Below are 20669 nucleotides of genomic sequence, written 5' to 3'. Positions count from 1 at the left end.
CCTGCAATACAGGAATCTCAGCTAAAGCTTCCAGGACAGATGACTGTCCAACCTCTGCTTAAAACCCTCCAAGGAAGGAGAGTCCACAACCTCTAGAGTCCTACTCTCCAGAGCAGGAGAAAACAAGCTTGTTCCCTCCTCCTAGTGACAGCCTTTGGGATATTTGAAGATGGCTATCATATCTCCCCTCAGACCCGTCTTTTCCAGGCTAAACACACCCAGCTCCTTCAACTGTTCTTCATAAGGCTTGGTTTCCAGGCCCCTGATCATCTTGGTTGAGAACTGACTGAGACCAAATGGCCTTACCAAACTTTTCGCTCTTTAGTTCAAAAGCTCCTCTGGAATGAAGGAAATGGAGCCCCAGAGTGTTAGTTCATTCTCAGCTCTGGGGAGGAAGAGTGAAGGTTTTTGTCTCAGTTCCCCATCAGATGGTATCACTGTGATACTTCCAGCCCCCAGTGCCCTCCCAGGCACCACAGTAATAAACGGCCTCATCTTCAGCCTGGATGCTGGAGATGGTTAAATAGCCAGTGTTCCCAGTGATAGAGGCAGTGAACCGATCTGGGATCCCTTCTCCCCTGTCGCTGGAGCCATACCACACAAAGCGAGGAGCCTGTCCAGGTTTCTGTTGATACCAGCCAAAGGTGTTCCAGTTACCACCACTACTTCTGGAGCAGGAGAGTTTCATAGTTTGGCCCAGGGACACAGACTCCGAGGCTGGCTGAGTTAAAGTCTGTGAAATGACACCTTTGCAAAAAGAAAAAGAAAAGAAATACAAAATTTTCTATGTTTATAAGGATCAAACCTTTGTTTTTTATGGTAAATTAGACAAGATAAATGGGTTTGTTTTTTTGTCCCATTATCTCAAGCACAAGCCAACCTGATCCCATTAACCACCCAGAACCAGACCTGAACAGAAGCTGAGAACAACAAAGAGAAGAAGGAGCCAAGCCATGGTGAAGTCAAAAGAAGGGAGAGTCCCAGAGACAAACAGCTCCACAATCTAGCTGCACCTTCCTCCTCCTCCTCCTCCTCCTCCTCCTCCTCCTCTCTTAAATCCCCTGGAAATGACAGATGATCTCTCATGCAAATAGGTCCACATCTATTGGCTTAGACAGAGGCATCATGCTTAGCGGCAAAGGGGGTGATTTGCATAAAGAAGGTCCAGTCCTTTGTATCCCAGTTAAAAATGAAATGATCAAGTAGCAGATTCTGGATAAATTCAAGAGACTCTCTCCTGAGCATCAGAATACTGGATTAGGATTGCTGTTTATTGCACAAAAACAGCAAAAAAGAAAAACTAAAGAAAGAAGGGACAGAAAAAAGAGAAACCAGACACTCCCTCAGTATTATATATTAACATTCATTTCCTACAAAGGAAGGTTTAGGGCTCAATATTTTTTGAATTGCCAGCGTAAGCTTTGCAGCCATAGGGAAGTCACTAGGAGCAGATGGCCAGTGAGAGTCCTCTTGCTCTGCATCTCAACAGATCTCAGGGCACAGATGAAGTTGAGCTCTTCCACAATTGCTGCTTCATTCTTCACTCTGGGGAGAAAGGGTGGAGGTTTTTGTTTCAGTTCCCCATCAGATTGTATCACTGTGGAACTTGCTACCACCAGTGTACTCCCAGTCACCACAGTAATAAACGGCCTCATCTTCAGCCTGGGTGTTGGAGATGGTTAAAGAGCCAGTGTTCCCAGAGACAGAGGCAGTGAACCGATCCGGGATCCCTTCTCCCCGGGTGCTGGTACCATAGAACACAAAGCGAGGAGCCTGGCCACGTTTCTGTTGATACCAGTAAAAGCTGTGCCAGCTCCCACTACTTTTAGAGCAGGGGAGTTTAGTTGTTTCACCTAAGGACACAGACTGGGAGGCTGGCTGTGTCACTGTTGCTTGTGAATTGACACCTTTACAGAAAAGGGAAAGAAAAAAGTCATTACCTTTGATCCTCTGTGCTTTCAAATAGCACAAGAGCATTCTGTTGCTAAAACAAATACAGGTTACAGATCATTTTGCTGTTTTGTCTCCCAGGCGTACGTAAGGGCACTTTGCATCCTTACCTGAGCAGTAATGGAGAAGAGCAAAGAAAAGCAGAGCGCAGGCCATGGTGAGCTCTCTAAAGCAGCGCAGGGTCTTTCTGAACTGAACAGGCACCTGGCTGGGACCCAAGGAACCCTTCCCTTTTTAAGTCCCTGGAAGATGAGGAATGGTCCCTTCATGCAAATTCAACCTGTGCTCATTGGCTCAGGCCAGGCCTCCACTGATAATACTGGTGCAATAGGGAAACAAAATGCAATAGAACGGAGGAGTATAAAGGGATTTTTTCTTTTTATATTTTGACTATGATCTTGTCCTGGACATGATTAATTTGAGGCAGAAGTAGGATAATAGCTCAGGCCAAAAGGAAGGAGGAATGCTCATAGCTTACTGATAATGGACATGATTATGTTGTCCTTGACATCTCCATTTCCCCACAAAAGATTTAGGTAGTAATTGATGGCAAATACCTCCTTCTGAGACTCTAAAGTCAGAATAACCACACCAGATTAGGATGCCTTTTCACTAAGCTTTTGCTCTGATGTGTTATGTTGCTGCAGGCAAATGTTCTCCCACACTTTCTGGTTCCTTCACCCACCACTTTTCTTCTTTCAATGGTTTCATTTTGCAGAGAAGAGAGTTTGCTGCACAAGACTTCAAAATAAACTTAATTGTGGATTTCTGGTATGTGATTGAAACTCACCCCAAAATAACAGCAGGCTTGAAGAGCACCGAACGAACCAGTAGCCTGACCTAGTATAAAGCAGTTTCTTCTGACTCAAGATAGTATTTGGATGCTTTATTACAACAATACATATTGTTTTGAACATATGAATATCAGACAGCTCTAGGAAGTGTGCCACTGTAAAATCATATGGGATACATCCAACACAAAGCTGGTCTTCTGTCCTCAAAAGAAGCAGGGAATTCCAAACCCACTTAAGCACTCCCTGCAGAAGGAAGACAACTTATCACCTTTCCTTCCCACATTTATGACAGGAATTATTATTTTTCAGTATCTGAACCTCTTTGAACTCCAAAGCTCTGTTGAGATTGCAAGAAACACTTGTTTCCACTGCAGACTGTAATCACAGCAAATCAGGTCACTTACCGTAACTTCTGTCCTTGCAAAACTGCGATAGAAAGCCCTGTAAGAATTTCTGGGCATAGCAAAAATTCTTCTTTTGTAACAAATCTACTTAGGTTGGTAATTTCACTTTTATCAATTTCAATTTTCTCAATGATTCTTCATATCTTAGCAGAATGGGAGGAGCTCACTTTCTGTTGCGATGAGGGAATGAAATGGGAATCAGAAAAAAAATCTACAACTGAGAATTTCCAAAAATTGCATCCCTACAGGTGTGTGAATTGTGTGCGACTGAAAAGTGGGTGGTCCTGCCTTGGAGTAATGTTTGAGGCCAACTGGCTTTTCTGAGCTTTCTAAACTACCCCTGAGCTAAACTACTCACAAGCAGCTGAAGAATTGCTGGAATCCTCACAAATAGGCAACAATGAACTGAGTCACACAAATACTTTTTCTCAGGTTCAAACCCACAGCTTGATGTGGGAATGAGCTCAAGATAACTAATGATCTCCATTATATATGATTCCCTGAAACAGATTAGCATCGGAATATGATAAAGTTAGAACTGTCTCCTGTCTGAGACAGAGCTTTAGTGTTATGCACTAGAAGGAACTTTTTTGGGGTGTCTGGCACTCTGTCGGTGAGATGCCCCAGTTGTATGGCGCAAGGTTGATCTGTGCAATGAGTAGTCAGGTGCTTCTGCCTTGATGAGGGAAATGGGATTAAATGCACTTGGGTTTCTCTCCATTCCAAGTGTACGATTCAAAGTCCTTGGGGAAAGATCAAATGACACTTTCTAAGAATTCTTGGTTTGCTGCACTGAGGTCAAAGGGTGAACGGTTTTGTTTCAGTTCCCCATCAGATTATGACACTGAAACATGATCCTATCAGTGTGCTCCCAGTCACCACAGCAATAAACTGTGGAACGCCCTCCCAGTGTTCCCAGAGGAAGAGCCAGTGAATTGATCCGAGATCCCTTCTCAGTTGCAGTGAAAAAGCGCCTATGCATAGCCAACATTTTCCTGCCCTGCCCTAGGTGCAGCAAGGCAGGAGGTCTGTGTTGTCATCCTATCCTGCCAAATGTGGACAAGATGCATCAACACCTCCCCTTAAAGGTGAGAGCTGGGACAGCAGGCATCACACGCAGGCAAGAAGATTTGACCTACAACAGTGACTGAACACTCAGAAATGGAAACGATCAGCAAGGCAAATATTCAGATTCATATCATTGTAACTTATCCTTTGCAAACCCCACTGCAAAGTACAGAGAACCTTACTGATGGATACTTTGGCCAGGAGCTTCAGTTTAAATACCTGGATTTGCAGCCATAACCTGAGCAGATAACTGTTTTTGACAGCCACTTTATGCCTGCAAAAGCCAAGCTGAGCTCATTAAACCTCCATAACCAGACCTGAGCAATAACTAAGAAATACGAAGAGAACAAGAATCCAGGCCATGGGAAAAGTTAAAAGTAGGGTGAGCCTGAGAGGCAAACAGCTCTCTGATCTAGCTTCACCTTCCTTCTGCTTTCTTAATTAACCGGGAAAGTGTGCAGTGAACTGACACCTTGAAAGACACAAACAAAGAACGATGACCTGTGAGAATCATAGAATTGCAGAGTTGGAACACCCCCAAGTGTCATCTAGTCCGACCCCCTGCAATGCAGGAATCTCAGCTAAAGCTTCCAGGACAAATGACCATCCAACCTCTGCTTAAAACCCTCCAAGGAAGGAGAGTCCACAACCTCTAGAGTCCTACCCTCCAGAGCAGGAGAAAACAATCCTGTTCCCTCTTCCATGTGACAGCCTTTGGGATATTTGAAGATGGCTCTCATATCTCCCCTCAGACGCATCTTTTCCAGGTTAAACATAGCCAGCTCCTTCAGCTGTTCTTCATAAGGCTTGGTTTCCAGGCCCCTGATCATCTTGGTTGAGAAGCGACTGAGACCAAATAGCCTTACCAAACTGTTCAGCTCTTTAGTTCAAAAGCTCCTCTGGAATGAAGGAAATTGAGCCCCAGAGTGCTAGTTCATTCTCAGCTCTGGGGAGGAAGAGTGAAGGTTTTTGTCTCAGATCCCCATCAGATTGTATCACTGTGGAACTTGCTACTACCAGTGAACTCCCAGGCACCACAGTAATAAACGGCCTCATCTTCAACCTGGATGTTGGAGATGGTTAAAGAGCCAGTGTTCCCAGAGATAGAGGCAGTGAACCGATCTGGGATCCCTTCTCCCTGGGTGCTGGTACTATAGAACACAAAGCGAGGAGCCTGGCCAGGTTTCTGCTGATACCATCCAAAGGGGTTCCAGATAATTCCACCATTTCTAGAGCAGGAGATTTTCACAGTTTGGCCCAGGGACACAGACTCCGAGGCTGGCTGAGTTAAAGTCTGTGATATAACACCTTTGAAAAAAGAAAAAGAAAAGAAATGCATCATTTTCTGTGTTTATAAGGATCAGAAAAGCATTGTTTTTTATGGTAAATTACATGAGGTAAATGGGTTTGTTTATCTCAGCACAAGCCAACCTGATCCCATTAACCAACCAGAACCAGACCTGAGCAGTAGCTGAGAAGGCCGAAGAGGAGAAGGAGCCAAGCCATGGTGAAGTCAAAGGGAGGGAGAGTCCCAGAGACAAACAGCTCCTCAATCTAGATGCACCTTCAACCTCCTCCTCCTCTCTTAAATCCCCAGAAATGAGAAATAATCTCTCATGCAAATAGGTCTGCATCCATTGGCTTTGTTAGAGACATCCTGAGGAAATGTGATGATTGCCTTGCAAATGACTACAGAAATTTTTTACCTGAAGGGGGTGATGTAAAACAAGGACAGAATTTATTTTCCTTGTGAACGACAGGGGCAAGGAACTTCAGGACTGGGGGCCAAACATCTGGCAGTCCCTCTGGTCCTTTGGCTTTTCCCAAGACATGCCCCCTTTCCCAAGGACACGCCTCTCACTCACATGGCTCTGTGCCCTCCTCCATTGCTTTCCTGGCAGGAAAAAGTACTTTGGGAGGACTCAGAGCAGGGCTTATTAGGGGTATAGTAGCCTGGGAAGGGGGCTTGATTTAAAGTGAGTCCTGAGGGCCAGAAACAGACCTGGAGGGCCACATCTTGCCCATGAGCTTGAGGTTCGTCACCCGTCCTACAGATAGAGAAAGAAGGGCTGGAGCCATTAACCACTAATGATCAGGTCCTAAATCTGGCAGAGGAATACAAAGCCGGAACCAGACCCCATTCAAGACAAATGCTTAGCTCCTTCATCACCTGAGTGCATTCTAAGGCAGATCAAGTTGTGTGCAGGCACTGGAGTTCCATTCATGATGAACACCCAAATCAAATGCTCAGCTGTGTAACTTTTTACTGCAGGTTCAAATCTGTCAAATGTAGAGAAACTGATCCAACATCTCCCCCTGGTGTCTCAAGCTCTGATCACCCCAAAGGATGGATATAATATTGCACAATAAAATATTCACTTTTTAAAAAGAACAGATTTACCAGAGCAGAACTGACTATTTCCTTTTAAGTAATCTTCTTGCAAAGGAAGCAGTCTTAAGACCAACATAGAGCGACTCTTAGCTCACTGAAGGCTTGAGTTGCCTCCCCTTTCACTCTACAATGTGCATCAACAATATCCTGCCTCACATCTTTCAAACGACATTGCAAAGTGCTCCTCAGGATTTGGAGAGGATTACTGAAATATACATGGAGTCGAGAGTGGATTTCATGCTCTTTATTCAGCTCATAGTGGTGAGGAGGGATGGAAGTTCCCCACGAAATGTCTGCTTTATATATATGATTTACACAACGGGCCCCACGTGATTGGCTAATTCCGGAATTCTCCTGTAGGCCAATCAGGTTATGGATTCACTTCCACCTGGAGCTGGATTGGGTGGCTCCTGCGGACCAGTAATACTGCTGCATTGTTCTAGGACCAATCAGACTGCTGCATTTTAGATCCTATTCAACACCGTACATAACAATTACGAATGGATATCTTCTGAATATCTGGGATCTTGTCAGCAATTGTATTTTGGGATCAGGGTGTGTGTAGGGCAGAGGTTTTCAACCTTTTTGAGTCCACGGCTCCTTTGACCAACTACATTCTTTCTGCGGCACCCCTGTGGGGCTCAGGAACCCAGTAAGGTCACCCCTTGTCTACAGAGCCGGCAGCCCCTCACCCCTTTTCAAGTCCCCTCCTTTGTGGAGTTTTCCCTCAGCCTCCTCTCCTCTCTCCTCTTCTTGGGGGTCATCTGGGCAGCCACTGGTCTCTGAGGTGCCCCCACCCCACCCCAGAAAGAGTTGCCTTCTTACACTGCCCCACAGGGGCCTGGGAAGCACCCCCTGGCCAGCCCCAGAGGCACATTCACCTGGGGACCTTGTAGCCAGGGCAGCTGCAACAAACAGCTGTGGAAGCCTCTGGGAGGGAGAGACGTGAGAGGGCATCAGAGGAGGGAGGGAAGGAAAGAGGGATGGAGCCAGTGTTGCCTGCGGCATCCCTAAGACATCATTCAAGGCACCCCAGGGTAACACAGCACAGGGGTTAAAAACCACTGGTGTTGGGGAATCGTGCTTCCAGAAAGGGGGAGACAGCCAGAACCACCACTGACATCTGTCTGTATACAGTGGTACCTCGGGTTAAGAACTTAATTCGTTCTGGAGGTCTGTTCTTAATCTGAAGCTGTTCTTAACCTGAGGTACCACTTTAGCTAATGGGGCCTCCTGCTGCTGCCGCGCTGCTGGAGCACGGTTTCTGTTCTCATCCTGAAGCAAAGTTCTTAACCTGAGGTACTATTTCTGAGTTAGCAGAGTCTGTAACCTGAAGCATCTGTAACCTGAAGCGTCTATAACCCGAGGTACCACGGTATATGTAAAGCGGGGATGTGGATGGAACTGTGGTCTAAACCACTCAGCCCAGTGGAGGAGGAAGCGGGGTGTGGGGTGTGCAACTTGTCCTGGGTGTCATCACTAAGGTGGGGGTGACAAAAGGAGTATTTTAATAAATAAATAAATAAATAAATAAATAGTCTCACTAGAAACTTTTTAGGAGTGACGTGGTGGCTTAGGCGCCTTCAGGTTCCACTCTGCCTGAAAAGGTAGCCTGGGACTTGCCTCTGCCTACTGCCCCTCCCTCAGCCGCAGTTCAGGTGAGGGGGAGGTGGCGGAGAGGCTGCAAGCTTCAGAGAGGCTCTCTCCACCCCCATTGGCAGATCATTCCGCCCCTGGCTGCAGGACATGCCCCCACACCAGGCACCTGAGCAGCGAACTACGCTGCTGACTTAGCCTCTTGGGCTTGCAGATCACAAGGTCGGTGGTTCAAATCCATGTGATGGGGTGAGCTCCCGCTGCTTTGTCCCAGCTCCTGCCAACCTAGGAGGGTGTGCCTAATAGGGGAGGGGGCATCTCACTACAAAACTTGCTCATGTGAAGTTATGCTCTTGAGTGATTCAGGCTTCTCCACACTAAGAAAGAGGAGTGACAGGTTTTTGTTTCAGTTCCCCATTAGATTTCACCACTGTGGAACTTCACACTACTCTCATAGTTACAGCAGTAATAAACTGCCTCATCTTCAGCCTGGATGTTGGAGATCGTTAAGTATCCCATATTCCCAGCGGCTGAGCCAGTGAAGCGATCTGGGACCCCTTCTCCCCGGGTGCTGGAGCCATACCACAGAAAACGGGGTGCCTGTCCAGGTTTCTGTTGATACCAGTGAAATGAACCCCAGCTACTGCCACCATTTCGGGTGCAGGAGAGTTTCACAGTTTGGCCCGGAGACACAGATTGGGAGACCAGCTGAGTCAACGTTGGCTGTGAATGGACACCTTTACAAAAAGAAAAAGCACAGAAATTGTGACTTGAGTATATTTTCTATAATTTCAAATATCACAGCTGCATGATGTTCCTATGATAGTTAAATCGTGGAAATAGCTTTGACGTTGCCTTATTTCAGCTGAATCTTCCGTGCCCTTACCTGAGAAATAGCTGAGAAGCGCCAGGAAAAGCAGGGGCCAGGCCATGGTCAGCTCTCTGAAGGAGTGTGACTTTCGTTCAGAGGGAGATTTAGATGGGATCCTCTTTCTCCTTTCTGGATTCTCCAAGAAATACCAAACAAATCCTTCATGCAAATTAGTTCTGTGCTGATTGGTTCAGCAAGAACTTATTTGTTTAGCTGCTAGTGTGTGAAGCCAATGAAGAAAGGACATATTTTCATAATGGTACTGTGGGAGGTCCTCACTTTGGCCAGGATACAAAGGAGAAGGGCAATGGTGACATCAGGACAGGAGTTTGGGGCAGATGCCCATTGGGCAACCCAGCAGAATGAGCAGGAAGAATTCTCAAATGCAACACAACTGGCTTCCCACATTGGGAAGGGATGTAAAACACAATGCCATAGAAAGAGACGCCTCTTCTTCAGGGACTCCTGGGGAGAATCTGAAGGGCCAAATGCAGAGCACTGGGAGTCAGTATTTGTCCTTGGTCTTCAGGTTTTCCACCCCCAGAAGTTGGGAATCTGTAGTCACTTTTCCTAATATAGCAAGAGAACCAACTTCAGTAGGCTACATTCTGTCCAATGCAGATCTTATTCCTGGAAATAATATACACAGAAACAATCACACAGAAACACAACTTGAGGAAACAATACAATAATTTGCTCTTCCTCGCCCAAATATGAGAATTCACAAATGTTTCCAAAGGTTTGGATAGATGGTTAATCGCATGGGAGGGAATTGGAAATGAATCTGTATCAGGTGCACTCAAAGAGATCGCTGTGTGTTTGATCTTGATGAATGAATGAGGCCATGGAAGCGGGGCAAGGATCCTGACCCTATAGGGACTAAACATACATGTGTGTGAATGTGGTGCAAAGAGTGTGACATTTTGATCAAATTTAGGAAACTTGGTCCAGCCTCCCTCTCCACAGGTCAAAGGTCGGAGAACTGGAAGATCAACAACTGTGATTACCAACGTTTGCCTTACAAAGTTTTGGGAAAACCCCAAACCTGAAAACATACCCATGAATCCAAGCTAAAATTACTATTGAATCTCAGATTTTCTTCCTAACTACAATTTAAGCAAAGCTCATCTAAAGTGCACATTTGAATTCAAGTAATTCCAAAGGAAGTTTAGATCATGATTTCCGGTTTTCAAGGAACCCCACCCTGCTGTATTTGGGTCATTCTGCATTTTGCTGACATCTGTTGGCACAACCTTATTCACAACCCAGTCCACACCCACCGCCTTTTCCTTAGGGAATGCCAGCATGGGAAAAACTTTTCACTGCATGTGCAAATCTGTCAAATGTAGAGAAACGGAACTAACATCTCCCCCTGGTGCCTAAGGCTCTGATATGCACAAAGGAGGTTGGGAGGAGGCCATGGTGATGGTGTGCATGCACACGAAAGCTCATACCAAGAACTAACTTAGTTGGTCTTTAAGGTGCTACTGGAAGGAATCTTTTTATTTTGTTTTGACTATGGCAGACCAACACGGCTACCTATCTGCCATGGTGATGGTTATCCACCTACCTATATGCTGCTTTGTCAGGCTCTGCAGTAATTGGTTCTGCAAAAACTTACTCAACTCCTTCTTTGCATCTGTCCAAAGCACATTTTCAAAGGAGACATTTGCCCAAGAGTAATGGGGTTTGGTTCTCACTCTGGCCAGAAGAAACAGGAGCCAGCAATGGAGCTCTCAGGGCAGGACTTGAGGGCGGATGACCGAGGTTCCTATAGCAGAGTGAGCAGGAGGTTCCCTGAAGACAGCAGGTCTACTGGCTTCACACATTTGAGGGGAAGTTAATGCACATTCCCATATAAAGAGCCTATCTCCCCAATTAGTCCATTAATTCCGCAACATAGAATTAGCTCAGCTCAGGGGTGGGGAACCTTTTTCCGACAGAGGGGTTCATCCCCACCTGGGCAATTTTCCAGGTTGGGTGGGCCCTGAGGCAAAACTGTTCAGAGCAACACCAATAGATTTTCATCCTTGCACCATAGGATAGTTTCTGCACTCTCAGCCCATGATTGAGTCCTCATTTTCAGACAATCCAGAGGCATTATCATAGTTCAAAAACAGAATCTGGATGTCCAAAAACACTGAAGGAGACTGCTAAGTGGGGAGAGGGGGTGTCCTGGGGAGAGAGGGGCAGCTTAAGAGGGGAATGACTTGGGGAAATGGGGAGGCCTGGGAGATTTTATTTGGGGCCCAGCCGAGAGGATTCTCAGCTCCACACTAACAGCAGCACTGGAAAGAGTGGCAGCCAAACCCAGAGAACGAACATCATAGCTGTCAACAGTCCTGTTTTAAGTGGGATAATCTGGGATCACTACTACTTGCATCCAATAATGCCTGTCTTTTGGTCCAGCGCTCTGACATGGGTCCTCACACCAGAGCTCTGAACCAAAAATGCTTTCTCTGGTGTGAGTCAGCAGGGTGATTGCCAGAACACCTTCCTGACTCTTCTGACTCGCGCCAGAGCTCCTGACTAAGACAAGGCTGATTTCCACATACTACAAACAAGAAACACACACAGAGAGAGAGATGCATATAAGCTTCTCATGGAAACAATCATAAACTCCAAGGCTTTGCAGATTTACAGAACTTTCCAAAGCATGAGACAAAGGTGAATCGGTTGGGAGTGAGGTTGCCTCGGCCTCTGTTGTGTGCACACTGACAGTTATGGTTGGATTTCTGCGCACAAATGAGTAGGAAGGGCAGCTGGGGGTGGAAAGCTGAGCAGGTGTGTCCTTCTGAGCTGCCTCCTGCTTCATTGGCTCTGCAGGTGCTGGCGATGCTCACACTCTCCGTGGCAGTTAAATTCTATGAAATGTGGGGAAGGTGGTCCCGCTTCTCCCCCTACAGACAGAGGCAGGAAATGTCAGGTTCTAAAGCATTTCTAAGAAACCAGTTAAATGAAATTGTAGTGGGACAGTGTTTGAGAACATGAGTCCAAGATGAAGGAAGTATATAAACAGGTTAAGAAGATTTCCTGGAGAGAGATAGCTCAGTTGGTAGAGCATGAGACTCTGAATCTCAGAGTTGACGCTTCAAGCCCCATATTGGGCAAAAGAGTCCTGCATAGCAGGGGTTGGACTAGATTACCCTCATGATCCCTTCCAACACTTCTAGGAAAGTTCTGGACCTGTTCCAACTGGACGTCATCACCAACTGCCCTAGGGGAAGGATCCTGATGACTTTTTCATATGCATCCCCCCTCAGGAATTTTGCTGCCCTTCAATGTATTTTGAATGCAGTTTCTGTTCTCATTTGCTAATGGAGAATGGCTCAAAAAATAAGACTTCTTGGAACAGCATCAGCTACACTCAAGGCCAGATGAAGCCCTTTAAAGCCCTAACATTCCTATGTGGTTGTGTCACTGTGTGCTGCTCACTGCTGTCATCAGACAATAATAAACAGCCTTCTCTTCTGCTTCAAGATAGGAAATGGTTCAGGTAGCAGAGTTAGCAGGGTGTCACTTTCCTGCTCAAAAAAGCTCTTGAATCATTCAGGTTACCTAATATAGGGAGGAAAGGAGAAGGTTTTTGTCTCAGTTCCCCATCAGATTGTATCACTGTGATACTTCCAGCCACCAGTGCTCTCCAAGGCACCACAGAAATAAATGGCCTCATCTTCAGCCAGGGTGTTGGAGATGGTTAAAGAGCCAGTGTTCCCGGATTCAGAGCCAGTGAACCGATCTGGGATCCCTTCTCCCCTGATGCTGGAGCCATACCACACAAAGCGAGGAGCCTGTCCAGGTTTCTGTTGATACCAGCCAAAGCTGTACCAGCTACCACTACTTCTAGAGCAGGAGAGTTTCACTGTTTGGCCCAGGGACACAGACTCCGAGGCTGGCTGAGATACAGTCTGTGAAATGACACCTTTGCAAAAAGAAAAAGAAAAAAGACTATGCATCATTTTCTGTGTTTATAACGATCAGAAAAGCATTGTGTTTCAATGGTAAATTACAAGAGGTGATCCCATTAACCACCCAGAACCAGACCTGAGCAGTAGCTGAGAAGGGTGAGGAGAAGAAGGAGCCAAGCCATGGTGAAGTCAAAGGAAGGGAGAGTCTTCAATCTAGATGCACCTTCCTCCTCCTCTCTCTTAAATCCCCTGAAATGAGAAATAATCTCTCATGCAAATAGGTCTGCATCCATTGGCTTTGTTAGAGGCGTCATGCGGAAATGTGATGAATTTCTGACAAATGACCACAGAATTTTTTTTGCCTGAAGGGGGTGATGTAAAACAAGGACATAATTTATTTCCCTTGTGAATGACAGGGTTGAGGAACCTCAGGACTCAGAGCCAAACGTCTGGCAGTCCCTCTGGTCCATTGCTTTCCTGGTAGGAAAAAGCACTTTGGGAGGACTCAGACCAGGGCTTATTTGAGGTGTAGTAGCCTGGGAAGGGGGCTTGATTTGAGGAGAGTCCTGAGGGCCAGAGAGACAGGCCAGGAGGGCCACATCTTGCCCATGAGCTTGAGGTTCGTCACCCGTCCTACAGATAGAGAAAGAAAGGCTGAAGCCATTAAACACCAATGATCAGGTCCTAAATTTGGCAAAGGAATACAAAACCAGAACCAGACCCCATTCAAGACGACTGCTTAGCTCATTCGTCACCTGAGTGTATTATAAGGCAGATCAAGTTGTGTGCAGACACTGGAGTTCCATGCATGAGGAACACCCAGATAACATGCTCATCTGTGTAACTTTTTACTGCAGGTGCAAATCTGTCAAATGTAGAGAAACTGATCCAACATCTCCCCCTGGTGTCTAGAGCTCTGATCATGTCAAAGGATGTATATAATATTGTACAGTAGAATATTCACTTTTTTAAAAGATCAGATTTACCAGAGCAGAACTGACTATTTCCTTTTAAGCAATTTTCTTGCCAAGGAAGCAGTCTTCAGCCTCCCCTTTTGCTCTACAATGTGCATCAACACATATCCTGCTCACATCTTTCAAATGGCTTTGCAAAGTGCTCCTCAGGATTTGGAGATGATTACGAATGGATATCTTCTGAATATCTGGGACCTTGTCAACAGTTGTATTTTGGGATCTGGGTGTTTGGAGGGCAGAGGCTTTCAACCTTTTTGAGTCAACGGCTCCCTTGACCAAATAAAATCTTTCTGTGGCACCCCTGTGGGGCTCAGGAGCCCAGTTAGGTCACCCCTTGCCTCCCGCCACCGCTGTGTGATTTCTGTTCTCATCCTGAAGCAAAGTTATTAACCTGGGGTACTATTTCTGTGCTAGCGGAGTCTGTAACCTGAAGCGTCTGTAACCTGAAGCGTCTGTAACCTGAAGCATCTGTAACCCGAGGTACCACTGTATATGTAAAGCGGGGATGTGGGTGGCACTGTGGTCTAAACCACTGAGCCCAGTGGCGGAGGAAGTGGGGTGTGGGGTGTGCAACTTGTCCTGGGTGTCATCACTAAGGTGGGGGTGACAAAAGGAGTATTTAAAAAAAATAAATAAATAGGCTCACAAAACGTTTTAGGAATGACGTAGTGGCTTAGGCACCTGCATGGGACTTGCCTCTGCCTACTGCCTCTCCCTCAGCCCCCCTACAGCTGAGAGGGAGGCGGCAGAGAGGCTGCAAGCCTCAGAGAGGAAGTTTAGATAATGATAAAGGAAGTTTAGATCATGATTTCCAGTTTTCAAGGAACCCCACCCTGCCGTCTTTGGGTCATTTTGCTTTTTGCTGATATCTGTTGGCACAACCTTATTCACAACCCAGTCCACACCCACCGCCTTTTCCTTAGGGAATGCCAGCAAGGCTGCACACGATAGGTGAGGGGCTTGCCAGTACAATTTTGCTTTGCCCAAGACTGCCAATCAATAATTGTGGAGTCCATTCATGGGTGGAGATCATTTCCTTAATAGCATCAGTGTGACTAAATAACCTGATATCATCACACATTTCTTTCGAAAACAAAGAACACTCAATTATAATGAATGATGTTTTTGGGTGCTTCTGGTTTCTCACTCTAGGCAGGAAGAGCAAAGGTTTTTGTCTCAGTTCCCCATGTGGCAGTATCACGGTGATACTTCAACCCAACAGTGCTCTCCCGGGCACCACAGTAATAAACTGCCTCATCTTCAGCCTGGGTGTTGGAGAGGGTTAAATGGTAATTGTTCCCAGTGGAAGATGCAGTGAACCGATCTGGGATCCCTTCTCCCATGCTGGTCCCAAAGAGCACCAAGCGAGGAGCCTGTCTGGGTTTCTGCTGATGCCACTGAAAGTAGTGCCAGTTACCACCATGACTGGCTGTGCAGGAGAGTTTAGCTATTTGTCCGAGGGTCACAGATGAAGAAGCAGGCTGGGTCACTGTTGGTTGTGAAGTGACACCTGTACAAAGAAATAGGAAATAAATCATGAATTTGTTAAGTTACAAAAATAGCACAAAAGCATTATGTTAATATGATGAGTACATAGTGAAAAGAGATTCGATCTTGGTCTGTGTCCATTGATTTAGTTACAGGTAGGTAGCCACGTTGGTCTGCCATAGTCGAAACAAAATTTAAAAAATTCCTTCCAGTAGCACCATAGAGACCAACTAAGTTTGCTTTTGGTATGAGATTTCATGTGCATGCACACTTCTTCACGTGCACATGAAATCTCATACCAAAAGCAAACTTAGTTGGTCTCTAAGGTGCTACTGGAAGGAAATTTTTTATTTAGTGTTCATTGAGTCTTCCACACTTTTATTCATTTATTCATTAAAAAATATATATTCCTCTGTCTCTTATATGGTTTACAACCATATAAAAACAATAAAATCATGAAAAGTTAAAGACATGTTAAAAGCAAAAAGAAATTAAAATTAAGTTGTGGGGGATTTACTTGAACAGTAGCTGAGAAGTGCCAGGAAAAATAGGGACCCCACCATGGTGAGCTCTCTAAAGGAGTCTGGCTTCCCTTCCAAAAGAGATCTAGATGGGATCCCCTTAATCCTCTCTGAAGTCCCTCAGAAATACCAAATGTCTCCTTCATGCAAATTGGCTCTGTGCTCATTGGTTCCACAAGAACTTCTTTATCTACTTGTATTTGCATAGAGGTGCAGACAAACAGATATACAGAGCTTTTCCCTTTCAAAATTCCAGAAAAGTTTGACATGTGTGGGCTAAAAAGCATTGGTTTGGGGGGGGGGGTGACCAGGTGGTATTTAACATGATATCACTTCACTGTTTGCATCCCTGTCTCCAAATAAGTTGATGTCATCACATATTCTTGTCCAAAACAGACAATACACATAAAGGCTCCAAGAAACTCTTGAATGATTCTGCCTACCTCACCCTAGAGAGGAAAGGAGAAGGTTTTTGTCTCACTTCTCCCTCAGATTGTACCACTGTGGAACCCTTGAATGATGCTGTGCTCCCAGTCACAACAGTAATAAACAGCCTCATCTTCAGCCTGGATGTTGGAGATCGTCAAATAGCCCATGTTGCCAGAGATGGAGCAAGTGAAGCGATCAGAGATGCCTGTTCTCCGGCTAGATCCATAGCACAGAAAAAGAGGAGCCTCTCCAGCTCTCTGCTGAAACCAGTGAAATCCATCCCATTTACTGCCACCGTTTCTAGAGCAGGACAGTTTAGCTGTTTGGCCCAAGGAGACAGACTCAGAGGCAGGTTGAGTCAAGGTTGGCTGTGAACTGACACCTTGAAAAACACACACAAAGAAAGATGCCCCTTGAGAATCATAGAATCGTAAAATTGTAGAGGTGGAACACCCCCGGGGGTCATCTAGTCCAACCCCCTGCAATGCAGGAAGCTCAGCTAAAGCTTCCAGGACAGATGACCATCCAACCTCTGCTTAAAACCCTCCAAGGAAGGAGAGTCCACAACCTCTAGAGTCCTACCCTCCAGAGCAGGACAAAACAAGCTTGTTGCCTCTTCCATGTGACAGCCTTTGGGATATTTGAAAATGCCTATCATATCTCCCCACAGGTCTCCTCTTTTCCATGCTAGACATACCCAGCTCCTTCAAGTGTTCCTCATAAGGCTTGGTTTCCAGGCCCTTGGTCATGTTGGTTAAGAAGTGACTGAGGACAAATGGGCTTTCCACGCTTTTTAGCTCTTTAGTTCATAAGCTCCTCTGGCATCAACAAAATTAGGCCCCAGAGTGCTAGTTCATTCTCAGCTCTGGGGAGGAAAAAGGAAGGTTTTTGTCTCAGTTCCCCATCAGATTGTATCACAGTGGAGCTTGTTACTCCCAGTGTACTCCCAATCAGCACAGTGATAAAATGCCTCATCTTCAGCCTGGATGTTGGAGATCGTCAAATAGCCCATGTTGCCAGAGACGGAGCCTGTGAACCGATCAGAGATGCCAGTTCTCCGGCTAGATCCATAGCACAGAAAAAGAGGAGCCTCTCCGAGTCTCTGCTGAAGCCAGTGAAATTCATTCCACTTACTGCCACCATTTCTTGAGCAGGAGAGTTTAGCTGTTTGGCCCAAGGAGACAGACTCAGAGGCAGGTTGAGTCAAGGCTGGCTGTGAACTGACACCTTGTCATCAAGAAAAACAGGGGAAAGCATGAATTGGGTCCATTTTAGATGTTCTCAGATATCAAAGAGGCACTCAGTCTCCATGACAAGCAGAGAGCATGACTGGGGAACCCAGACAGATGGGCAGAGTATAAATAATAAAATTATTAAATTATTATAGTGGGAATAGGCTTCTGGAGTGAGTCCTCCATACCCTTACCTAAGCAGAAGCTGAGAAGTGCCAGGAAAAACAGAGGCTGTGCCATGGTGAACTCTCCAAAAGGGTGTGGCTTCCTTTGGGAAAGAGATCAAGATGGGATTTTCTTCCTCCTTTCTAAACCCCCCTATAAATACCAAATGGGTTCTTCATGCAAATTGGTTCTACAGTGATTGGCTCTGCAGGAACTTATTTGACTCCTTGTCCAAAGCCAATGTTCTAAGGAGACATTTGCAGAAGAGTGATGGGGGCAGCATTCGAAACTCCCACTATTCAAGGCTCCAACAAGAAATTTCAGTAGCATGAACAGTTTCTGACCTCTGGGCACAGTGCTGCGCCTCAGATTTCAGAATAAAACTGCAGAGTGGAAGGGAAGAAGGGCCTTTTCCTGCCTCCTCACTTCCAGCCACTCTCTGAAGACTGGAGAAGAGACCCTTTAGTGGGGAATCATGGCTTTGTTTCTGGCAGTCTTCAGATGAGGACTAGACCATGTGAAAAACGGGTATAAGATTTTAGCTGCACTTCATTCATTTTCTGCTTTGTATTGTTATAAAAAAGTGCGCCTAGACATTCCGTTGTTGTGCCCTTAACCAAAGTTTAAAGTGCCCTTTAGCTCCTAGCTTTCATATCTCAGAGCTCCAGACCAGAAGGTGCTCTGGCAGGACCCTGCTAATGTCTCAGTTTCAGTGAGAAAAAGGGTATGTAACATTTGGAGGGTATGTAACATTTGTTGAGGAATATGGGTAAGGTTCTTCTTTCTCACCATTAACACCAAACACTTTTTTAAAAAGTGAGACTTGGCAGGTGTAGTGAATTTTCTGAAGATGTGAATAGTTCCATTGTTCCACTTTCTGGCCAAGACAGGGCTGATTTCAAAATACTACAAACAAGAAACACACACACACACACACACACACACACACATCTAAGCTTCTCGTGGAAACAATCATAGACTGCCCTCTTCCTTCCCAGGCTTTGCAGATTCACAAAACTTTCCAAAGCATGAGACGAAGGTGAATTGGTTGGGAGTGAGGTTGCCTCGGCCTCTGTTGTGCGCACACTGAGAGTTATGGTTGGATTTCTGCGCACAAAGGAGTAGGAAGGGCAGCTGGGGGTGGAAAGCTGAGCAGGTGTGTCCTTCTGAGCTGCCTCCTGCTTCATTGGCTCTGCAGGGGCTGGCGATGCTCACACTCTCCGGGGCAGTTAAATTCTATGAAATGTGGGGAAGGTGGTCCCACTTCTCCCCTACAGACAGAGGCAGGAAATGTCAGGTCCTAAAGCATTTCTAAGAAACCAGTTAAATGAAATTGTAGTGGGACAGTGTTTGAGAACATGAGTCCAAGATGAAAAAAGTATATAAAAATGAGGGGAAGGATTCCTGGAAAGAGATAGCTCAGATGGTAGAGCATGAGACTCTGAATCTCAGAGTTGACGCTTCAAGCCCCATATGGGGCAAAAGAGTCCTGCATAGCAGGGGGTTGGACTAGATGACCCTCGTGGTCCCTTCCAACACTTCTAGGAAAGTTCTGGACCTGTTCCAACTGGACTTCATCACCAACTGCTCTAGGGGAAGGATCCTGATGCCTTTTTCATATGCATCCGCCCTCAGGAATTTTGCTGCCCTTCAATGTATTTTGAATGCAGTTTCTGTTCTCATTCGCTAATGGAGAATGGCTCAAAAAATAAGACAACAGCTACACTCAAATAAGACAACAGCTACACTCAAATAAAGCAAAAACTACACTCAAGGCCAACTGAAGCTCTATAATGATCTAGCATTCCTATGTGGTTGTGTCACTGTGTGCTGCTCACTGCTGTCATCCGACAGACAGTAATAAACAGCCTTCTCTTCTGCTTCAAGATAGGAAATGGTTCAGGTAGCAGAGTTAGCAGGGTGTCACTTTCCTGCTCAAAAAAGCTCTTGAATCATTCAAGTTACCTGCTCTAGGAAGGAAGAGTGAAGGTTTTTGTCTCAGTTCCCCATCAGATTGTATCACTGTGATACTTCCAGCCACCAGTGCCCTCCCCCGCACCACAGTAATAAACTGCCTCATCTTCAGCCTGGATGTTGGAGATGGTTAAAGAGCCAGTGTTCCCAGATTCAGAGCCAGTGAACCGATCTGGGATCCCTTCTCCCCTGCTGGAGCCATACCACACAAAGCGAGGAGCCTGTCCAGGTTTCTGTTGATACCAGCCAAAGCTGTACCAACTTCCACCACTAGTTCTGGAGCAGGGGAGCTTCACAGTTTGGCCCAGGGACACAGACTCTGAGGCTGGCTGAGTTATAGTCTGTGAAATGACACCTTTGCAAAAAGAAAAAGAAAAGGCATCATTTTCTGTTTTTATAAGGATCAGAAAAACATTGTGTTTCTATGGTAAATTACACAAGATAAATGGATTTGTTGCTTGACCCATTATCTCAGCACAAGACGATGTGATCCCATTAACCACCCAGAACCAGACCTGAGCAGTAGCTGAGAAGGGCGAAGAGAAGAAGGAGCCAAGCCATGGTGAAGTCAAAGGAAGGGAGAGTCCCAGAGACAAACAGCTCCTCAATCTAGCTGCGCCTTCCTCCTCCTCCTCTCTTAAATTCCTTGGAAATGAGAAATGATCTCCCATGCAAATAGGTCTGCATCCATTGGCTTGGGCAGAGGCATCATGCTTAGTGGCAAAGGGGGTGATTTGCATAAGGAAGGTCCTATCCTTTGTATGCCAGTTAAAAAGAAAAAAATTCAAGTCACAGATTGTGGAAAATTTCAAAAGGCTCTGTCATGAGCATCAGAATACTGGACTAGGATTGCTGCTTATTGCACATTCATCCTGATTTGTCTGCAAGAAAATCGAAGCAAGT

The 20669-nt window shown here is 45.8% G+C and overlaps 1 long non-coding RNA gene across 2 annotated transcripts; it reads right to left on the bottom strand.

Annotated features, from left to right (window-relative positions):
• Positions 1 to 462: 462 nt before the first annotated feature.
• On the bottom strand, positions 463 to 20401 carry LOC310834288. 2 transcript variants are annotated; one of them, XR_014559147.1, is made up of 2 exons: positions 20282 to 20401; positions 463 to 747 (listed from the first exon to the last, which is right to left on the bottom strand). It is a non-coding gene; the product is annotated as an uncharacterized lncRNA (long non-coding RNA). The 2 variants fall into 2 exon arrangements; XR_014559148.1 differs by lacking the exon at positions 20282 to 20401 and adding an exon at positions 910 to 1025.
• Between the last annotated feature and the right edge of the window lie 268 nt (positions 20402 to 20669).

Source organism: Podarcis gaigeae (genome assembly GCF_964106915.1).
Source record: "Podarcis gaigeae genome assembly, chromosome: 16".
In the NCBI taxonomy this organism is placed as follows: domain Eukaryota; kingdom Metazoa; phylum Chordata; class Lepidosauria; order Squamata; family Lacertidae; genus Podarcis; species Podarcis gaigeae.
Note: the sequence above shows the minus strand (reverse complement) of the source record. Positions and strands in the feature narration are given on the sequence as shown.